The sequence below is a fragment of the Peromyscus maniculatus genome, chromosome 10, assembly GCF_049852395.1.
Source record: "Peromyscus maniculatus bairdii isolate BWxNUB_F1_BW_parent chromosome 10, HU_Pman_BW_mat_3.1, whole genome shotgun sequence".
NCBI lineage: Eukaryota > Metazoa > Chordata > Mammalia > Rodentia > Cricetidae > Peromyscus > Peromyscus maniculatus.
The window spans coordinates 67,459,916-67,479,399 of NC_134861.1; the positions used below are offsets into that span (position 1 = coordinate 67,459,916).

General features: G+C 41.7%; 1 protein-coding gene across 1 annotated transcript in view; it reads left to right on the forward strand.

The window, feature by feature from the left end:
• Nucleotides 1-814: 814 nt before the first annotated feature.
• Atp10d (ATPase phospholipid transporting 10D (putative)) overlaps nucleotides 815-19,484 on the forward strand; it is a 91,935-nt gene continuing 73,265 nt past the window's right edge. Inside the window, exon 1 of the mRNA XM_006979680.4 lies at nucleotides 815-1,085. The gene's annotated coding sequence lies outside the window, so the exon portion shown is untranslated. The remainder of the gene's footprint in view (nucleotides 1,086-19,484) is intronic.

Sequence of the window (19,484 nt, forward strand, 5' to 3'; positions counted from 1 at the left end):
TTTCATATAACGTGTTTTGATTCTACTCCCCTCTCTTCCCCTGATCCTCCCAAACACACACTTTTCACTCTCTCTTCCCGACTCAGCACACTCGAACTTTTCGAATCCAGTCCATTTTGGGTCTTCCTACTGTTCCTGGAGTGGGGCCTGCCCTGGAGCATGGTCGACGTATCCTCTTGTCTTCTTGAAGCAGTTGGGCAAACGTTTTGAGAGACCAGACAGATCGATTCGGTTTTTTTTTTTTTTTTTTTTTTTTTTTTTTTTTTTTTAATTTGGAGAATAAAATTGAAGAAACAAAAAGAAAAGCATAGGAAAAAAAAGGATTCAAACAGCTAACTCATGCAACGAGCCCAGGACCTGGCACCACTGCCTAGATGAATGCGTGAGTCTAAAACAGATAAGAGGATAAAGCCACTTTGTCCTGAATAAAGGAGTCAAAAGGAAAGAGAAAGAAGCCCAAATGAGAATTGTGTGTGTGTGTGTGTGTGTGTGTGTGTGTGTGTGTGTGTGTGTGTGTGTGTTTTAAAATAAAATAATTACTAGCCACGCAACTTTAACATACATTTTTAGATTTAATGTCTTTACCCTCCAAAACATAACCACTAAGTGTTTCAAGCCTCGGTAAAGGAGCGCATTGTTCAACAAAATCACAGTAATGTAAGAACACGCTGCAAACCGCTGTGAGGGTGACCCCCAGAGTGGGAACCCACAGGCTCTGGGTCACTGGGACATCTGGGCTGGGTGGGGCCTCTGCTGGGTCCAACAGCTGGAGCCGGGAGCGGCCAGGCCCCGCCCCTTACGTCAGGGGGGCGGGACCGCGGGAGATTGGCGTTCCACGGAAGCTCTGTCCGCCGGGAGCCCGGGAGGCCTGGAGGAGCGAGAGTCGCTGGCTCCGCCGGCTTCAGGCGCCCGCGCCCCGCACGCGGAGTTGGGGAACTGAGAAGTGGGTTCTGTTCTGCTTCTCAAAGACAAATGGCTGGCTTGGAGGCATAACTCACCCCGCCCTTTGGATCCCCGCTTGGTTCTCTTCTGGTACCTTGGGATCCGTGGTGACCATGCTGTGATGAGCGCCGAGGGAGGGACAGGTAAGGGAGACGCGGCTAGCCGCCCCCGCCCGGCCTCTGCTCACTCTCAGCCCAGCTGTGCTTCGGGCTAGTGACTGCATTTCTGCCACTTCTGGTCCGGGACAGGACTTGAAAATGGAGAAGCGATCACGCCAGTTCAGTTACTTGATTTCTACAGGACGTTACCTTTTTTTTGGAAAACAGGTCTTTTGTAAAAGATGGACCGTGCACACACTTGAGCCTTTCATACAGGCACGCACACGTTCCGTCATTCTGTTTCGAAATCCTGTAGTTTAAAGCAGCTCGGACTGTCTGCACCCCTCCCCCTGGTAATGAAAATGTTGGTACTTTCTCCCAGCGAATAAACCGAGGGTTGATCCCTAGGGAGGAAAAGGTATTTGTGTGTTTGTGTTGGAACTTGTTGTGAAACTGTTTTGATCGGAATGCTGAAAATAATTAAATAAAAAAAGATGTCCGCATTCCTTCCTGCATACTCCCAACTTTGAAGAACTTAAGTTGTTTTTTGGGGGGCACGCTTCATCTGACATGGTAAAACGTGTTTTATTTCACCATGTCAGTAGGGAAAGATGTGGGCAAGACAATGCATGCCTCCAACCTGGGAAATCAGAAGGCTGGTTTGGGACTATGTGCTTTTAGAAGGAATATATTCAAAGTAGTCTCATTCGGGTATTTAGGATAGGACTACTAAAATTCCTCCTGGCTTCGTTTCAAGGCAGCTGTTACAGCTGTTCACATGGAAGAAAACAATCTACCTGCTTAGAGCAAACCTCTAACTCCAACCTTGAAAGATTCTCCATGGAGTATAGGGGCTCCTTCTGACCAGTGTTAACTGTATCCACATTTAAACTGCTAGGCCATGCTTCTGTGGAAAAATGCACTCAAAAACAACAACAGCAAAACAAACAAACAAAAAACACCAGACCCTGTTGCTCTCTTAAGAGTAAAAATGAGGCACATGAGCTTTGTAGCAGAATGGTTAGTTCGGGGTTCTTCATAAGCCCCACTGCAGTGGACCTACAGAGACAATGAGGAATTCTTACAGATTTTTATTCTCATTGAGGTGTGTTTTTTAGACCTCTATCCTAATAGCCTGTATGTATCAGAATGAGATCAAACTGGTGAAAGAAGTTAATAGAAAAAGGAGAGCTTTCGACCATCAGGTCTTCAGCCTAACATCTGCTGTGTGGGGGGAAAATGGAAAGTTCGGCAAAATCTGAAACAGGATGTGGGGAATGTCTGACCTTACTATAACACAGAGTGAATGCTTCTCATCGTTCAGGACTAAATAACCGATAGGCTGTTACTTATTTTCAGTAAATGGAGGGAAAATGCTAGGGATTTGGCTATAACCTGTTATAAGATTGGTGACTCACCTATTGGACAGTCATACATTTTAGTATCAATTTTAAAAGAATTTAAAACAATGTTCACACAAAAAAGACTTCAGCTGGGCGGTGGCGGCGCACGCCTTTAATCCCAGCACTCGGGAGGCAGAGCCAGGTGGATCTCTATGAGTTCAAGGCCAGCCTGGGCTACCAAGTGAGTTTCAGGAAAGGCACAAAGCTACACAGAGAAACCCTGTCTTGAAAAAAAAAACAAACAAACAAACAAAAAAGACTTCATTCCATGCTTGACTTACTGTTTAATTAAGGTGTAAATCGCCCCCTCATGACTTTTCTTCTTTTTTTGGTTTTTCGAGACATAGTTTCTCTGTGTAGCTTTGGAGCCTGTCCTGGAATTCACTCTGTAGACCAGGCTGGCCTCGAACTCACAGAGATCCACCTGCCCCTGCCTCCTGAGTGCTGGGATTAAAGTCATACGCCGCCACCACCACCCGGCGCCTTTTTTTAAAAAAAACATCACAAGCAATACCCTGAAAAGTGCATCAATGAGGACACACATAACAGGTCATCAGTGCTTAAGCAAGGAGAGTTTACCACCCCGGGAACTAGATGCAGGACATTATCACCACACATGTTAATAGATACAGCCCGAAGTAGCTTTCCTGGGTCCCTACACATTCAGCACCCAGCCTAGCTCAGAAACGTTGATACTCAGCATGTGCTGTCGATAATAAGGGGGATTGTGGGAACTCTGAAAGAGAGAGCTGAGCTGATACCACTTACATGTTCTACATTCTAAGACAAGTTGTTTTTACTAAGAGAACCATTGTGTTTTTCCTGACGACGACTCAGATATATTTACTAATTTAGAATGTACAAATTAATGCCACCAAATCAAATCTGTGGCATTATCACCTATAATCTCTCCAACTAACATAAGAACCACTGACATTTGGATTATTTCTCATCCATAAATTAGTTTTTGTATAGTTTTTTTTTTTTTTTAATTCTAGAAGTCAGATACCTTTTTGCAACTGTTATGCTTACATTTTTTTTTCCTGTCAAGGACATCCTTCCATACCACTTTTTTTGATTTGGTTTCCCCAATTTGTGTGCAGACATGGAGATTTGTTATAATGCTGAAATTGTTTGAAGTTATTGGGATGTCTGTACACATCCCCAAATGTAGACATTTCAATTTTTATTTTTCGTTATGAACTGCCCATGTATGTCTGCTGTCTTCAGACTTATTTATTTCATTATTTCATGTGAACGAGTGTTTTACCTGCATGCATGCCTGTGCACCATGTGCTTCTCTGGGGCCAGAAGAGTCCCTCAGATCCCTCAGATCTGGAGTTACAGACAGTCATGAGCCACCACGTGGGTACTGGGATTCGAACCCTGGTCCTCTGCAAGAGCAACAAGCACTCTTAACCACTGAGCTAATTCTCCAGCCCTGGGTCTACTTTTCATTGAGGATCATTTTTATAGTGTTTTAAATCTACCTCTGTCTTCGTCTTTTAGGTTGCCATAACACATTAGTATAAACTGGATAGCTTGTTTAAAGAAGACCTCAGAGATTCACTTCTTACAGTTCAAAAGGCTAGGGGGTCTGAGATCATGATAGCTAAAAAGGTACTTGTTTCACTCGATCCAGGCTGTAAGGGTGTATGGTAGTCCCAATGCCCAGTTGGGCATGTGTGGTTTTGCCAGCTTCATTTGGTCATGGTCAATATGAGTGAACTGAGGACATGGGTGTATGAACGAGATATTGGCATTGTAAGGATGTAGTAATGGTAATAGGCTGAGGACAGGCGAGCAGACGGCGCAGAACTCAGGACCACTCAGGGAAAGGACGATATGGCTCACAGTGAGTAGAGATACTGTTCTTGCCAGATACATGTGCCGTTCTCGACACAAAGGTGCCCTCACAGATGCCTTGGGAAGTGGTCCCTTCCATCGGTCGTCACTGGAGAACTATTTTGAAGCTCTTTACATTTTCCTGGGAGAGTCTCTTCCTTTTGTCCCATTCTATTGTCTCTCTCACACTTCTTGTGAGAATATCTCAAGTTTTGTACCAGAGCACACTCTTCTCAAATATCTTTCAGTTTCCCATTTCTTCCAAACTAAGCATAAGCCCTTCACCCCAACACTTCCAACTTCACTCTGGTCCACATGTACATCACCGTTTTCATGGCCCATCACTGCCTAATATGTGCTGGAGACTCCAGCTGTAGGGAACTGTTCAGAGTTACCAAAGCATTTCCAACCTCTCTCCTTTTACAGCATTGATTTTTCAAAGTCTATGGCTCCCTCCTATCAGGATTCTGAGCAGCTGTCAAGGCTCACTTAAAATGCTCTTTTCTGGGAAGCCTTTCTTCCCCTTTCCATCCTTGGACCTCATACAGTGATTTTTTTTTTTTTCCCATGGGACTTTCTGTTTCTCCAAATTCCCACACTGTATGATTGCCCTTATTTGATCTTTAAAAATTGAATTGGCTGTTTTCATCACATTTTAGGGCTTTTTAAAAATTTACCACCAATGTGGTACCTGGGACAAGGTCAAGTAAATTAACCAGAGAAGGTAAGGGGAGAGTTTTGTCTGTCTGCTTTGTGGCCTGGTTGGTTTCTGGCTTAGAGTGGGAGCATAAAGGAAAATCGCTTTCATGAATGAATTAGTGGTACTGGGCGAGACACAGTGGGCTTATTTAGTCATCATTAGAAAACCTTGGGGATGGATATTTCATTTCACAGACTTGGAAACCCAGGCTCGGGAAGGTCAGCGCTTGTTAGGTGGCCAGTTGTGGAACTGTTGGCAGAGCCTGTGTTCTTTCTTGCAGATGGGTTTGAACATAGCCGATTACAGTGTCGATGTGGTGACTCTCAGGGCTCCATTTTACAATTCCATGAGGATGACTGACCTTTTCTTCTTGAAACATTTTTAGATGGATACCCAATGCAACTTTTCTTTTTCAGAGTCTCACCTTAGAATAAACTTAATAATTTTTTTTAATGGCACATCAGTTCTTTTTTTTTTTTTTGTCTGTTTTGTTTTTCAAGACAGGGTTTCTCTGTAGCTTTGCACCTTTCCTGGAACTCACTCTGTAGCCCAGGCTGGCCTCGAACTCACAGAGATTCGCCTGGCTCTGCCTCCCGAGTGCTGGGATTAAAGGCATGCGCCGCCACCATCGGCACATCCGTTCTTAACATCACAGCATCGCTGGTATTTGGTAATGGGATGAGAACAACAGAAGCGATCAGACTCTGAAATAAACGTTAGACATACATAGCACATGCAATAAAACTGGGGGGGGGGATGTAAAATAAAAAACAGCTAGAGACACGACTTTGTTCAATCACCAAAGACAGCCTTTGTTACCTCTAGCTCTAACCATCAATTTATTGTTACACCGTCAAATTTATTGTTCTTATTGACTTCCTTTTTGTTGGTGGTAATACGGTGACCCATTTATTGTAGACTAGGGATGGTAGCGCTTCTGCTGGTCTTTCAGTTCCTTTGGTTTTCTGGTGGCAAACTTGACCGTGACAGCAGAGGTGGTATGGTAGTCATGCCTACCACTCATGGCTTTCCTGTAGCAAGCAGTGCAGGGTACCTGTGCCCCATCTCTTTACTTTGGTCTCGGGATAGCAGAAGCAGCTACACTTGGCCTGCTGGTTTCGATTTTCTTCGTCATCTTGTGCAGGAGGTGCTGCAGCAGGTTCCGTATTCACCAGTGGTTCTGAACCTCTCGGTGCGGGCAGCTCTGTCACTGTGACCTAGGCTCAAACCCCGGAGCTTGCTGACTTCCGTTTCATACCGTTTACGGCTAGGTCTGTCCGGTATTAGTGTCACATGCCTCGCTTGTCATGCTTAGCGTACGGGCCTCAGAGACAATTGAAATATGTACATTGAAACAACATAAATAATTGGCATATGTAATCCAATCTTCGACAACACTATGTGATGCATTGAAGTCACTTTTAGTCATCGTGAAAGAATGCTTATCCATATAGTATTTATAACAGACTTACAGTCAGTCAGCTGATAACTTCCAAAACCAAATCATTAGGTCTTAGGAATTCAGGTTTTCATCCACTGTACTGAAATCTGTTATCTATAGTGTAACAAAATAAGTGAAGGAATGCCTGTCTTCTTCATTGTGTGTCCAAGAATGTCATTTGCTTCAAAGGATATGTTTCAAAATTTGAGTCTTGATGTGCTTATTTGATTCGTATGTAACAAATATATAGTACATATTTATAATATATAATAAATATGTTATATATAAAGATAGATACATAGATGGGTAAGGGTAATAATCTGTGAAAGACTTTTAGAAAATATTTGTTGTCGTATATTGTTATATCTAATTTTTCAAGTGCATATACTGTTTTAGAGGCTTAGTAATTTCCTTTTTAGCTACAAAAATAACTCATCTTCCTTATTTACTACATTTTTCTTTCATAATTCCCCAAATTGTTTTCCCTTGCTCTAAATATTGTTAGGTTTACTTATATGAAAACAATCAATATTTCTGGCATATAAGGAAAATATTTTGACTAGTTGTTTTAAGAATAATATACACAGGAATGGAAATGGTTTGCTGCATAAAAACAACATTGGACAATACTCTATGAGGAAAATATAAATTATAAGTAAGACTTTCCACAGTAGACTTGAATTGCCGGGTTATAGTTTTCAGTGTAGTCCCTAGACCTGGGGCAACGGTATTAGTTGTTTGAAATGCAATTTCTTAGCCCCGAGCGCAGACCTCCTGAGTTGGAAGCAGGAAGGCCTGTATCTGGCAGGGAAAAAGACTGAGCCAGTATTTACTAATCGCTTCCTGAGAGTCTGTTTAGGGATAAGTCAGAAAACCAGGTTTAGTGAAGACCTCAGGTGAACTGGCCAGCATATTCGCTGAACTTTGACCGGCAGGCCTGTTGGCAAAGGCTTCTTCCGGTTGGAGTGTGAATGTTGACAGTGTGTGTGTGTGTGTGTGTGTGTGTGTGTGTGTGTGTGTGTGTGTAAATATGACAAATGTGTACAAACTCAGTGTGTGCAAAAACTAGCAGCTGCAGCATCTTCCTTCCGGATGCTTCCAGCATCCTGAGACTGCTGCCCTCCAGGAGAGCGCCTACTGAGAGGAGCTAACTCCTCCCACTGGGCTGTATGTCCTAAACAGGCTGCAGGGCCAGGGGGCTGTGGAGCTGGTACCACACCATCAGAGTACGCATGGTCACCTGACCCTGGCTTTTCTGGGTGTATGTCTAGCCTTTCTTTGTTACCTCACTGACCCTAGTCAGGCCAAGGTGCCAAGCCTTGCTTGCAGGTTGCAGCACTGATACCTTTGTGTTTCCTCTGAGCTGACTGGAAACACACTACCAATTGAAGACCCCCAAATTTATAAAGTGATCAAAGCACAATGTCTAATTCTTAAAGACAGTGTTGGCTGGTTTTATGCCATTTGCTCCCTGATAGCAGATTCCTGTTACAAACAGAAGTAAACTAAATGTTGTTGTGGTTGATAACAGGAAGTTCCTATAAAGTAGAATTTGTATCAATTATATCAATGTTATAGAATTATATCAATGTTAATCTGATATAACACTAGGCGTTGATGTAGACACACTCATTGGGGACCTGAGAATGAATGCTATCTTTTACTACCAAGTGTGCTTGTTATATGCTCGAGATTTTTCTTAAAAAAGGAAAAGAAAACAAAAATGTAGGTGGTGCATGCCTTTAATCCCAGAATTTGGGAGGCAGAAGCAGGCGGATTTCTAAATTGAAGGCCAGCCTGGTAGACAGAGTGAGTACCAGGACAGCCAGGACTCCACAGAGAATGCCTGTCTCAAAAAACCCCCCAAATACTTAAAGTACTGCATCCACACCCCCCTATACACACACACACACACACACACACACACACACTCCCGATAGTTTAAATGTAGAAGCGTTTCATTAACTTCTGGCTATGCAATGTTCCAACCTAGGAAGGTTTCAAAATTACAAGAGGTAAGATACTTAGGATTAGAGTTAACTTAAGTCTTTAGTTTTACAGATCAAAATGAAGCTCCCTGTCATAGTTCTGGAATAAACATGGTAAAAATAGAGGTTGCCATAAGAAAGACAGCTAAAAATCAAACTTGATGGCAATAATCAAAGTTAACCAGTGTTAACATTTTCAAAATATTGTATTATAAATTTTATATAGTATATCAACTTCTGTGTGTTTTTCCAGATTCTTTTCCAAAATATATTCCTCATGTAAATATTTAGATCATAAATGAATAATTTATGATATAGACTTTTTATAAGAGATGAGTTTTGATGATAATAGAACAATTTAGGATGGTATTCAAACAGTGAGGTAGATCCCACTAATGAGCTCCAACTTGAAAGGAGTTCATGTCTAAATGAAGCTTATTTTGTATTGTTATCTTTTAAAAAATCTATTGGTGTGTGTGTGTGTGTGTGTGTGTGTGTGTGTGTGTGTGTGTGTGTGAGAGAGAGAGAGAGAGAGAGAGAGAGAGAGAGAGAGAGAGAGAGAGAGAGAGAGATAGAGAGAGTTAGTTTATGTATGTGCATGGATCCCTGGAACTGGAGTTACAGGGGTGTTGAATGCCATATGAAGGTGATAACCCTGGAAATCAAACCCAGGTCTTCTGCAAGAGCAGTAAGTGCTCTTAACCATTGAGCCATCTCTCCAGCCCTAAGCCTTATGGTCTTTAAAATGCTTTTCCTGAATAGCAGACATGTCAATCTTCAACAATTAATAAATATTCTTGTTATACTATAACTACCATCTATTGGTCTTTCATATTCAGGTAGCTTGCATTCTTATGAGCTCCTAATAACAAACCTACAAGGTAGGTATTATTATTGCCATTTATCTTTTATGGAGAAATTAGGGTTATAAGAAATCCTGCTGGGACTGAGTAATGGAGTATGAATTTGAACAATTAATCAGCTGTAAGTGATTAAAAAAGAAAAATCCATTCTTTCCAGCCTGTCACTCATCCCTTTGTTAAACAAAAGGATGGCTTGCTTTAATCCTGGGTTTCTCAGCAGCATTCTTGATTTGGGGTCTCATGAGGGAGCATTTTGTGTACTGTAGGATATTCAACAGCCTCCCTTGCCTGTGGCATCCATACCAAAAAAAGTGTCTCCAGATATTGCCAACCTGGCTCCATTTACATAATCAGTAGTCTAAAGCTGAAGAGAACTGCCTATTCAGGCAAAGGCAAGATGGCTTTAAGCCATTTTAAGGATAAAGATGAAATTGGTCAAACAGATCTCTGGCAAAGGACCAGCTCATTCATTCAGTACTTGTCATAATTGATTAGCCTTCATTCTCTTAAAGTTTGTTTTGTGTGAAGAGAATTATTGCCAAGATGCATAATATAACCCCTAGAACCTGACAGACAGTAGTTAATGTATTTAAAAATAGTCCCTGGGTATCTGCTCTGTGCCAGCATTGTTTGGTTACTGTTCTAACAATGAATGAGGTGGCTATATGGGGATGTTGATATTAAACAATCTTTGCTCATTGCTCTTTATCTTCCTAACACTAATGTCAAGACTGTCTTTGTAACCACAGTCCAGGGTGTTTACCACAGTTTACACACACACACACACACACACACACACACACACACACACACACACACCCCACATGAAACAGGAGCTTGCCCCCCTTTAGTGTATGTGAGGAAAGAAAGCCCAGCAGGAGACGTGCATTCTGCTGGTTTAACAAGACCCTTCCGTTCTCATTTTCAAAGTGAACGCTTCTCCGTGTGCTTGCTTCCTTTCAGAACTTGTTTACTTATTTATTGCTTGGGGTTTTAATGTTCTGTCCTGCTCTGAAACCTGCCTGGCCACTGTTATTCTCATGGCAGCTACTCTCTGAGGTTTTGGTTAAATGGGGGAACCTCATGGGGCTTGTGGCTGGTCGCTTTTCTAGACTGTGTACTCCTGCAGGCCAAGAACCCTGGAGTTGGTGCAGGACATTGGCTTCAGTGCCTGGATCAGGACCTGGCAGTCTGGTGTGAGTTTTTCAGTACCTATTTATTTACTAAATGACGAGAAGGACAGGAGGTATCTGAACAGCAGGCGATGATTGTATTAAGTCAGTCTTGTTAATTTTGATCTTCGTTTGGGTCTTATACTTTTTGAAGACCAAAGAAGTCATGATTTACCTATATTTATTAACCTCTGTTTTGGAGTTAAAGGAGTTTCCTCTTACAACAGCAGCTCTTTGATGGGGTGGGGTGGGGCAGCCTATGAAACCGTGTGTGCACATTCACAGAGGTGGGGAAAACAAGATTCAGACACAGTTCTGAAGGCACTGACGGTACCTCAGCTCCCAGAGCACTGGTGCTGAATTCCCAGAGAAGAAAACATACCGAGTGCCTTGTGAAATATAACATACGCGTTGCATGATGATTTCCATCCTGGATGAAATTGATTTTTACTCTCTGTGATGTCTTAAGCGGTCTGAAAACATAGGCTGCTCTGAAGAGTGTCCTCCCCGAGAGCTGTAGAGCAATGCAGTTTAAATACTTCAGCTGTTTTAAAAACTTGGTTCTACTGTTTTATTTCCTCTGTTGTATTACACGATTAATGTCTGTTTCATAGTTACATGCTGTAGATCTGAATATAAATTCTTAGGACTCTAGCATGCACGATAAAAGCTGTAGGGTGATACCAGGATGTGTTGCCGCCAGTGACTCCAGTCTAAGTCAATGGAGCTAACACCGCTCAACGGGACTGCGGCTGCGTTGAGTATATGAGGGATGCTAGTTCACTCATTCATTCATTAGTTCAGACCGCAAGTATTCACTGAAGGCCTCTACTTGATCCTGTTCTAGGCTAAACCTGTATTCATGAATGAAAAAAACAACAACAGAAATTTCTACTCTGATGGAGGAGGGGGATTGACAAAAGCTAAAATACTAAAAGAATTCTCTGTGGGAAATGACAGGAAAGTTCAATGGACAATAAAGCACAGAATGGGCTTAATATGAGGCAGATCATGTACAGACATATGTTTTTACTACAATTAACATGGGAGCCAATACAATTTTCCATTGAGGGACTATCCAGATCTAACTCTGGTTGTAACAGAACCAGGGTCATGGAGATGGCTTTGGGGGGTGGGGGGGTGGGAGCGGGACCGGTACTGGAGGAGACAGTGAGGTGTGATGAGTTTCAGATTATTTTCAAGGGACAGCTAACAGAATTGGCTGACTGAGTGGATATAAGGAAAACGTGGATATGGATGTGGAATATGAGGAAAAAGCCATACTCAAGGAGAGTGCAGAGGCTCTGGACCTGTGCATCAGAAGGGTGGGGCCGCCACCGACTGGCAAATTGATCTGTGATGGAGGCTGGTCTGAATATGGTATGACTAACCAGCTTAGTCTATCACGTGTCTGTCTGGAGATGAGCTGCCTCCTTGGCAGCTCAGTGCAGGAGTCTGGGTTTTAGGAAGAGTCTAGGCTTGAGAAGGTTGGCCGGGGACCTTGTGGAAGTTTTTGTATGAGGACTTTGCTTTCCTTGATAAAAGAACTAAGATCAGGAACAGAAAGGATATTGGAGGAGGGGCGATGTTAGATACCAGGGAAAGAAGAAAAATGTCTGGAACAATTGTGCATGGAAGTATGAGTTACCAGACTGGATTCTCTGATTACAGTCTGTGTTGACTTGTGGTTTGTGACTGTGAATTACAAGCGGCTATTCTGGGATGGTCTCTCTCAAGCCCTTTGAGACCAAGGGCACTGAGACAGAATGTATACAGACTGTGCTCTAACTGCTCAGAATAGAAGCAGAGCACGGGTTTTTCCAAGAAGGAAGTGAGAAAAGTGATAGCAGATGTAAAGACTACATAAGAGAGGGGTAGGTGTTGGTCATAAAATTTAAATCTGTCAAGGAGGAAAGTAAAACCATGTGAGAATGATGGGCAGAAGAGTGGTCTCTGATCTGATAGTGGTGGATGAATCACTGGGTATTGGAGTCTTGTTTAAAGTAACATTTATTTAAATGAAAATTGTATTCCTACATGTTGGATCCTGTTTCAAGTACCTGTGAAAAATCTTCTAGTGATTGCATGTAATGTTTCTGAAATTAGCAAATACAAATGGTTTAATAAATATTCCAGCATAGATTATGGCAAGTATTGAACATGGTAAGTTTTGTTGTGATTTTATGCTTATAATATTAATATATCACTTATTAATATCTTATGTTTATGATATTAATATATCATATATTAGTATCTTATTAACATTGAAAAGCCAGATCTCAAAAACATACTATTCTATTATTTTCATAGTATAGTATTTTAGAAGTATCTAGGATTACCAAAAGCAAAACACAGTATTAAAAATAGCTACTTCCAATGTTTCAGTATATGTTTATTCAGTTTTCAAAATTGATTAAGGTAACTAGACAGTCTTCTGTGAGTATGGGTGAGACTATAAATAACACAGGAATAAGCCTCTATATCCGCAATGTTTGCCTGTTTCTCTTCAAACTGACTGATGCCAAGTATCCACCAAAGGAGACTCATTTATAGATGTGATCCCTTCAAGAAGAAAGAAGCTTTCTGTGTCCAAATGGATCATCTAAAACCACCCACCCATCCATCTATTCATCCATCCTTCCACCCACCCATTTCTCCAATAAACGTGTCTGCTAATATATGCTAATGGTTCTCAACATATGGTCATCCAACTGTAGTTTTTTTTTTGTTGTTTTGTTTTCTTTTGTTGTTGTTGTTTTTTGTCTGTGAGTTGATACAAAAAAAATTACAGATTTGGTAGAAGCAGTAATGTACTTTTGAACTTTTTTTTTCCCAGAGAAATGCATGATAGGATTCTCTCTTGGTGCTGAGCAGGGCACTGCTGTATTGCCAGCGTTCTGTGCATATAGGTATTTGGTAAATTACAGAGATGCTCCACACTGTGTTGAGAAACAGATGTGTTAGATGATCCTGCCCGACTTTAGGCTAGTGTAAATTTACTGAGCACACTGAAAGTAGACTAAGCCATGATTCTCAGTAGCTTTGGTGTATTATATTTGACTTACAGCATTTTAAACTTGCTGTGGTTTTACCAGACCATAACCCTATCATCAGTTGAGAAATATCTTTGCACAAAATATTGAGTCAGCTATAGCTCAGTGGTAGAATACTTGTCTAGCATTTGTGAGACTGTGACTATAAAACTCAGCATCCCCCACACACATTTATTACATACATGAATTTACATATGATTGCATGTATAAATGTGGCATAACATGTGGATATGTGTACATGGGTAATATATATATATATACATATAAGTATATATTCTATATGTAAAAACTTTATTTTCCCATTGAAGAATTGAAGAAACTTTGATGTGGTTGGAAACAAAAAAAAAAAAAGAGAGACTTTTTGTAGTATAAAACAATACATCTTCATAGGTACTTCAGTCATTTATTATTCCTCTGCCTTTTTTTCCAAAATAAACATGTTTATTTGGAAAGCCTAATTTGACCCTTTATCAGGAAGGTCATATAAATGTGTGGGTCATTTTCACGTGGTGTCTATCTGAGTGTATGTTGGGTGTGGGAGCTTCCCTTAGCCTGCCTGAGAGGCTGCTTCTCAGATACAGAACGTGAATCTTTTCTGTCTGTTCCTAGGCATCACCCGTGGTATCTGGTACATGGTGGGCTATCGGGGCAGGTTCGCTGAATGAGTTGGGAACGGAATGAGTTTAGTTTTAAGCACTCATTTCCAACAAGGTATAAGGCAATGCATGTGATTTGACTTGGCCTTTTCCTATTTAGGGCCCTTAAAAAAATAACAGAACTATCATAAACATTTCCTTCTTAGAAGTATAGTGAAAGTATGACTAAGCTTTTTATAACCTTACCTAACACCTCCTTCTGTGATAGTGATCACTCATTATCAAAGTAATTACTTGATAGCTATGTTTTGAGTGAGGCAGTCCCCTTGCCTGGCCACATGTATATACCTAAGATGTAGGATATGCATGTCTACATGGGATTTGGTTCAAAAAGTTCAATATGAAGAAATAATACATAGCATTAAAAGTCCAAGTTTATTTCATTCAAGAGATTCAATTTACTCGGTGTGGAAAATGGATAATATAGCTTCATTGCCCAAGAGCCACAGCTTTCGTGTGAAATAAGTTGACTCTTGTCATCGCAAAACCCTACATTAGATACACCCAGATACGTTTTATGCTTATCTTCTTTCCTAAAGATTATGTGAGGCGAAGGAAAGAAACTGTTTTTGTAGGTAACGAGATAATCGCTGCTAAGGGAGCCAATATGGTACCTGATAGAGCAAACAAACCCACCAAGATATCAAGCAATCTCACTTTGTTCCCATGGCACGTATGATAAAGAATCCATCTCCCTGAGAGTTAAGCCTCTTGTAGCATAAGTTAGAAAACTGGGTCATAGATAACATAGATTGGAACAAGCTTGCGTTTTACCAGGATACTCTCTGCTTCAGCTCCTGACTGTCTCTGATGTACAGCCAAGAAACTTTCCTGAGATGAACCTTCTAAGAAAGATTTCCTGTCTCCTATTTAGAAATCTTTTGCTGTAAGTTTCTCAGTACTTACTATTAAACCTGATAGATAAATAGATTTGCAGCATAGAAAAACTTTGGTATTTTGTTAGTATTGCTTGTGTGGGTTGTAAAAAGAAAGGTATAAGTCTGTCAAGGTGAAGATACATCATTCTTCCTTGCCAAGCCTTTGAGAATGGTGGTTGAAATTAGCAGTAATAGTATTAAGTCTATAGAATGAATCATTAAGACTTACTAACTTGGTGATGGTGGTGGTGGTTGTTGTTGTTGGTGATGGTGGTGGTGGTATGTGAGGGTTAACTTGACCTTTCTACCCTTTCGGTTCATTTCAGCCTTTATCAATGAGGTTCTATTTGTATCAACTGTCAAGCTATTAATATATTACCTTGGTCATTATGTTAAAATGAAACAGGCTTCCCAACAATGTGTGATATAGCATGTTTAGCACTAGCTGCCAACTTGTTAAACATGCTTTTTTTTTTTTTTTTTTTTTTTTTTTTTTTTTTTTTTTTTAAAGCTCTATCCCAGACCTGGTAGATCAGAAACCAATGGGCCAAGGTACAGGAGATTCAGATGCATGCTGAGAAAGACAGCCTTGAAGTGACTGTATGTGAACCTGTGTTTGTCTTTTAGACAAATGACCTCATGTGTGTATTTGAAGTTGTTTGTCGGCTGGGGGTGACCTCCGAAACTTTCAAGTGCTAACTGGGCCCAAGGGAATTCATTATCCTGTATTTACCTTTTGGTAATCTTTCCTGCTTCCAGCTTGCCAAATTAAACATTCACCAAGGGAAACAGAGTTTTGAGAACTTAGTGTGTTTTTAAGTGATTTGTGTATAGTAAATGACTTTAATCAGCTCTATATGTAGCTATAGTTTAGTAGTAAAAGATTTTGTGTGTGTGTGTGTGTGTGTGTGTGTGTGTGTGTGTGTGTGTGTGTGTGTGTGTGTGTATCTTCTAGAAAAAAAATGCCTCAGGAAGCTAGCTCAGGAAAGAGAAGTATCTATATCATAAACATTCTTTGGTTCCAACTGATCATCTTTGAACTTTAAGTGCCCACTTCTTTGTGTGGTTTAAAATTATGTTTTTCTTTCCTTTTTTTTAAACATAAAAAATTGTTTTATTGTTCAGGGATCTCTGTTGCTGGAGAGCTTCTCTCCAGGTTCCACCAATCCCCGAAGTCCCACAATCCATGTATAAAATAATCACTCAGACAATTATATTACTTATAAACTGTATGGCCGTGGCAGGCTTCTTGCTAACTGTTCTTTTATCTTAAATTAACCCATTTCTATAAATCTGTACCTTGCCACGTGGCTGGTGGCTTACCGGCGTCTTTACATGATGCTTCTCCTGGCGGTGGCTGCAGTGTCTCTCCCTCCTTCTTCCTGTTCTCCCAATTCTCCTCTCTCTTTGTCCCACCTATACTTCCTGCCTGGTCACTGGCCATCAGTGTTTATTTATATAGAGTGATATCCACAGCAGATTTCACACATGTATATAATGTGTTTTGATCAAATCTGTCCCCCTATTCCTCTACCTACATAAATTTTGAATATACAAAACTAATACTATGTATTATTTGTAGATAAACAAAAATATGTGAACCTGTATTTTAAAATATGTAAGAATGATACCCACTGACTTTGGAATAGCGGTACTTCTAAGGAAGTAAGGAAAGTAGGTGGAAGACTGAGAGGTGGTGATTTGCTATATTCATGACATTTTCTGTTTTGCTTTGTTTTTTAACTTTCTTTTTTTTTTTTTTTTTATTTATTCTGTCTTTCACATCATGCATCTCCATCCCATTCATTTCTCTGTCCCTTCTTATCTGCCCTCTGCCCTTGCAACCTCCCCCCAAAATAAAATAAAATAAAATTTAAGAGAAAAAAGAAAGAAAAATCAGTCTCATCATGGAAGCTGCAGTGTGACACAGCGAGTCTCGTAGTAAACCCTGTTATCCATGTGTCTTTACTTGCAAGTGTTCATTGCAAAGACTCATTGTTCTGGTTCGAGGCCTCTGGTCTCTGCTACACTGTTGATGCTGGGCCCTCACTGGGACTCCTCTTGGATGTCCTGTTGTTGCCCTGTGTCGTGGAGATCCTGCAGCTTTGGGTCTGCGGGATCAGTCCCTTCACATGCTTAACAGATAGGGTAGATGTGGAGGTGGGCCAACTCATAACCCTGGTTCTGGGCCTGGGTAGTTGCAGGGTTGGTCATCCCGTGAGCTCTCCCCTGTCCTCACCACCAGAGTGAGCTCTCCTGCATTGCCCTGGCTAGTTCACCTCTTGCAGCCATGAGCAAGGGGTGAGGTTAGTTCTACTTTCACAGCCTCAGGGTCAGTTCTCCCACATTCACACCCTCTGGGCCAGCTCTACTGTGTGGTTCAGGCCTGGCATAGGGACCACTCTCCAAAGTGCTGCAGCTGATGAGGGGCAGGGCCAGCTCCCCCACCTGCCTCAGGCATTGATGGGCAGGGGTAAGGGGTACATCTCTTCCCTGCCCATGCTGCCACATGACAGACGAGTAACGAGGTCAGCTCTCTCATGCTCACAATGATCGTCCGCCAACAGGATTGGCTCTATTGTGCTGCCCAGGCAAGGTACGGGGCCTGGTCTTCTGAGTGCTGCAACTGATGGGGGTCAGGAATAGCAATCTCGCTCTTATGACCTCAGGACCAGCTCTCCCACCTGCCTCAGGGGTTAATGGGGCGGGGGAGGGAGGAGAGAATGCATCTCTCCCCTGCCCATGCCACCAAAAAATGTTTTTCTTAATCCTCAAGGCTGAGTGCCTATCAGTGAATGAGGTCACCTCTACCATGGGAACTTCGGGGTGTTAGCAGAAAACAGTGATAAATCAGCTACTGGGGAATGTGCCTAAATCGTTCGCATTAGGAATGATGATCTTGAAAAATATCTTAAAAGTGTTCCACATTGAGTTGTTCTATGGAGCTTCTGTCTCCAGGTGTTAGACTTGCCCCTGGGAGCAGCCGAGAGAGGAGGAGGAGGGTTTTGTTATCCTTAGCCGTTTAGTTGCTTAGAAAGCACTCTAGTTAATTGTGGAGCAAAGTTACTGAAAGATGAATGCAGCCAGTGGTTGAGCATGAGTTAGAGTTTAAAAAATTAAACAGAGACGAGTATCTGGGGTATGGTTTTTACTATCATCTACACATAAAAACTCTCAGCTAATACTGCAAGAGCTCACCTTTACTTAGCATTTGTAAAGGGTTACACATTGTTCCGAGGAACTGAAGTAGTCATTTGATGCTTACAACAGCTCTTTGGTAAGGGAGGTCCCAGGAATGGACATTGGTCCCTGGACTCACTCTCTGTCCTTAATCACTGCTACACTGTTTACTGATCTTATAGACACAATAGCAGAGAAACCTGTGCTTTTCTGAAAGAGTTTCTCAGACCTGGAGGGGCGGGTTCCTTCTATCACTGGTGGAACGATGCATCATAAGCCAACACTGATAACCTCTGATTTCTCAAACTTTCATTCCTGCTTCTAAGAGGAAGACAGCGGTACTGAATTCGTGTCTACTTTTCCAGTAACACCACTTTTCTCTAAAAGTGCAATGATCAACAGATATTTGTTGACCATTTAGCTTTGGCCAAGCCCTAAACAGACACATGGAGGGCAATTGCTTAAGTTCCTTATTGAAAAAGGAAGCCATTTGCAACACACTACCAAGTACAAAGAGCCATGCTTAGGGTTGTTAAATGGGAGCAGAATAGGGAATGCCCTGCCATTCTGCCTGTGTGAACTCTTCCCAGTCTCTCCCATTGCACAGTCAAGCTAAAAACAGGTCAGCCAGTTCAGTAGGGGCTAGTGTGGTGAATATTTTGTTTGGCCAGCCCTATGGTAAGAGAGAACAGCATTTGCAGGAGTACAGAGGTTATTCTAGGCTCTCAATCTTACTGATAAGTCATTGGGGTGCTAATAAAATTACACAGGCATGGGCTTCACTATAGGTCCCCGAGACCAGAGTCTCCTGGGAGGAGACCTGGCAGCCTGATTAACCAGGCCCTGGAGCATTCTTATCTTGGGAGCTTGGGAAACAGAACAAGTAGAACGCAGTCAGTTCACAAACATGGTTGAAATGAGCTTAGGAGAGAACGTTTCGGGATGAGTTTGGGTGGTATAGGGGTCCATTTCTTGTCACACTTGTCTTTTGTGACATTGGTGTGAATATTCAGTGTTGGCTACTTCCCAGGTATTACAGGTACATTGAACAGAGTATGTACTTAGACTCAAGCAAATCAAAGTATACTCTAGGAGAAGCACTTACAGTTTGTAACTCACCTCAGCGTACAGGTTCCAGCCTCTGCTTAGGGATGGCCAAAGAGATATGGCAGACAGTGCAAGTGTGCGTGAGAAGGCCAAGTTTTCATCTGCCGTGTGTCCCGTGATCTCTATGGCATCTACTTTCTCTTTAACACACTGAGGTG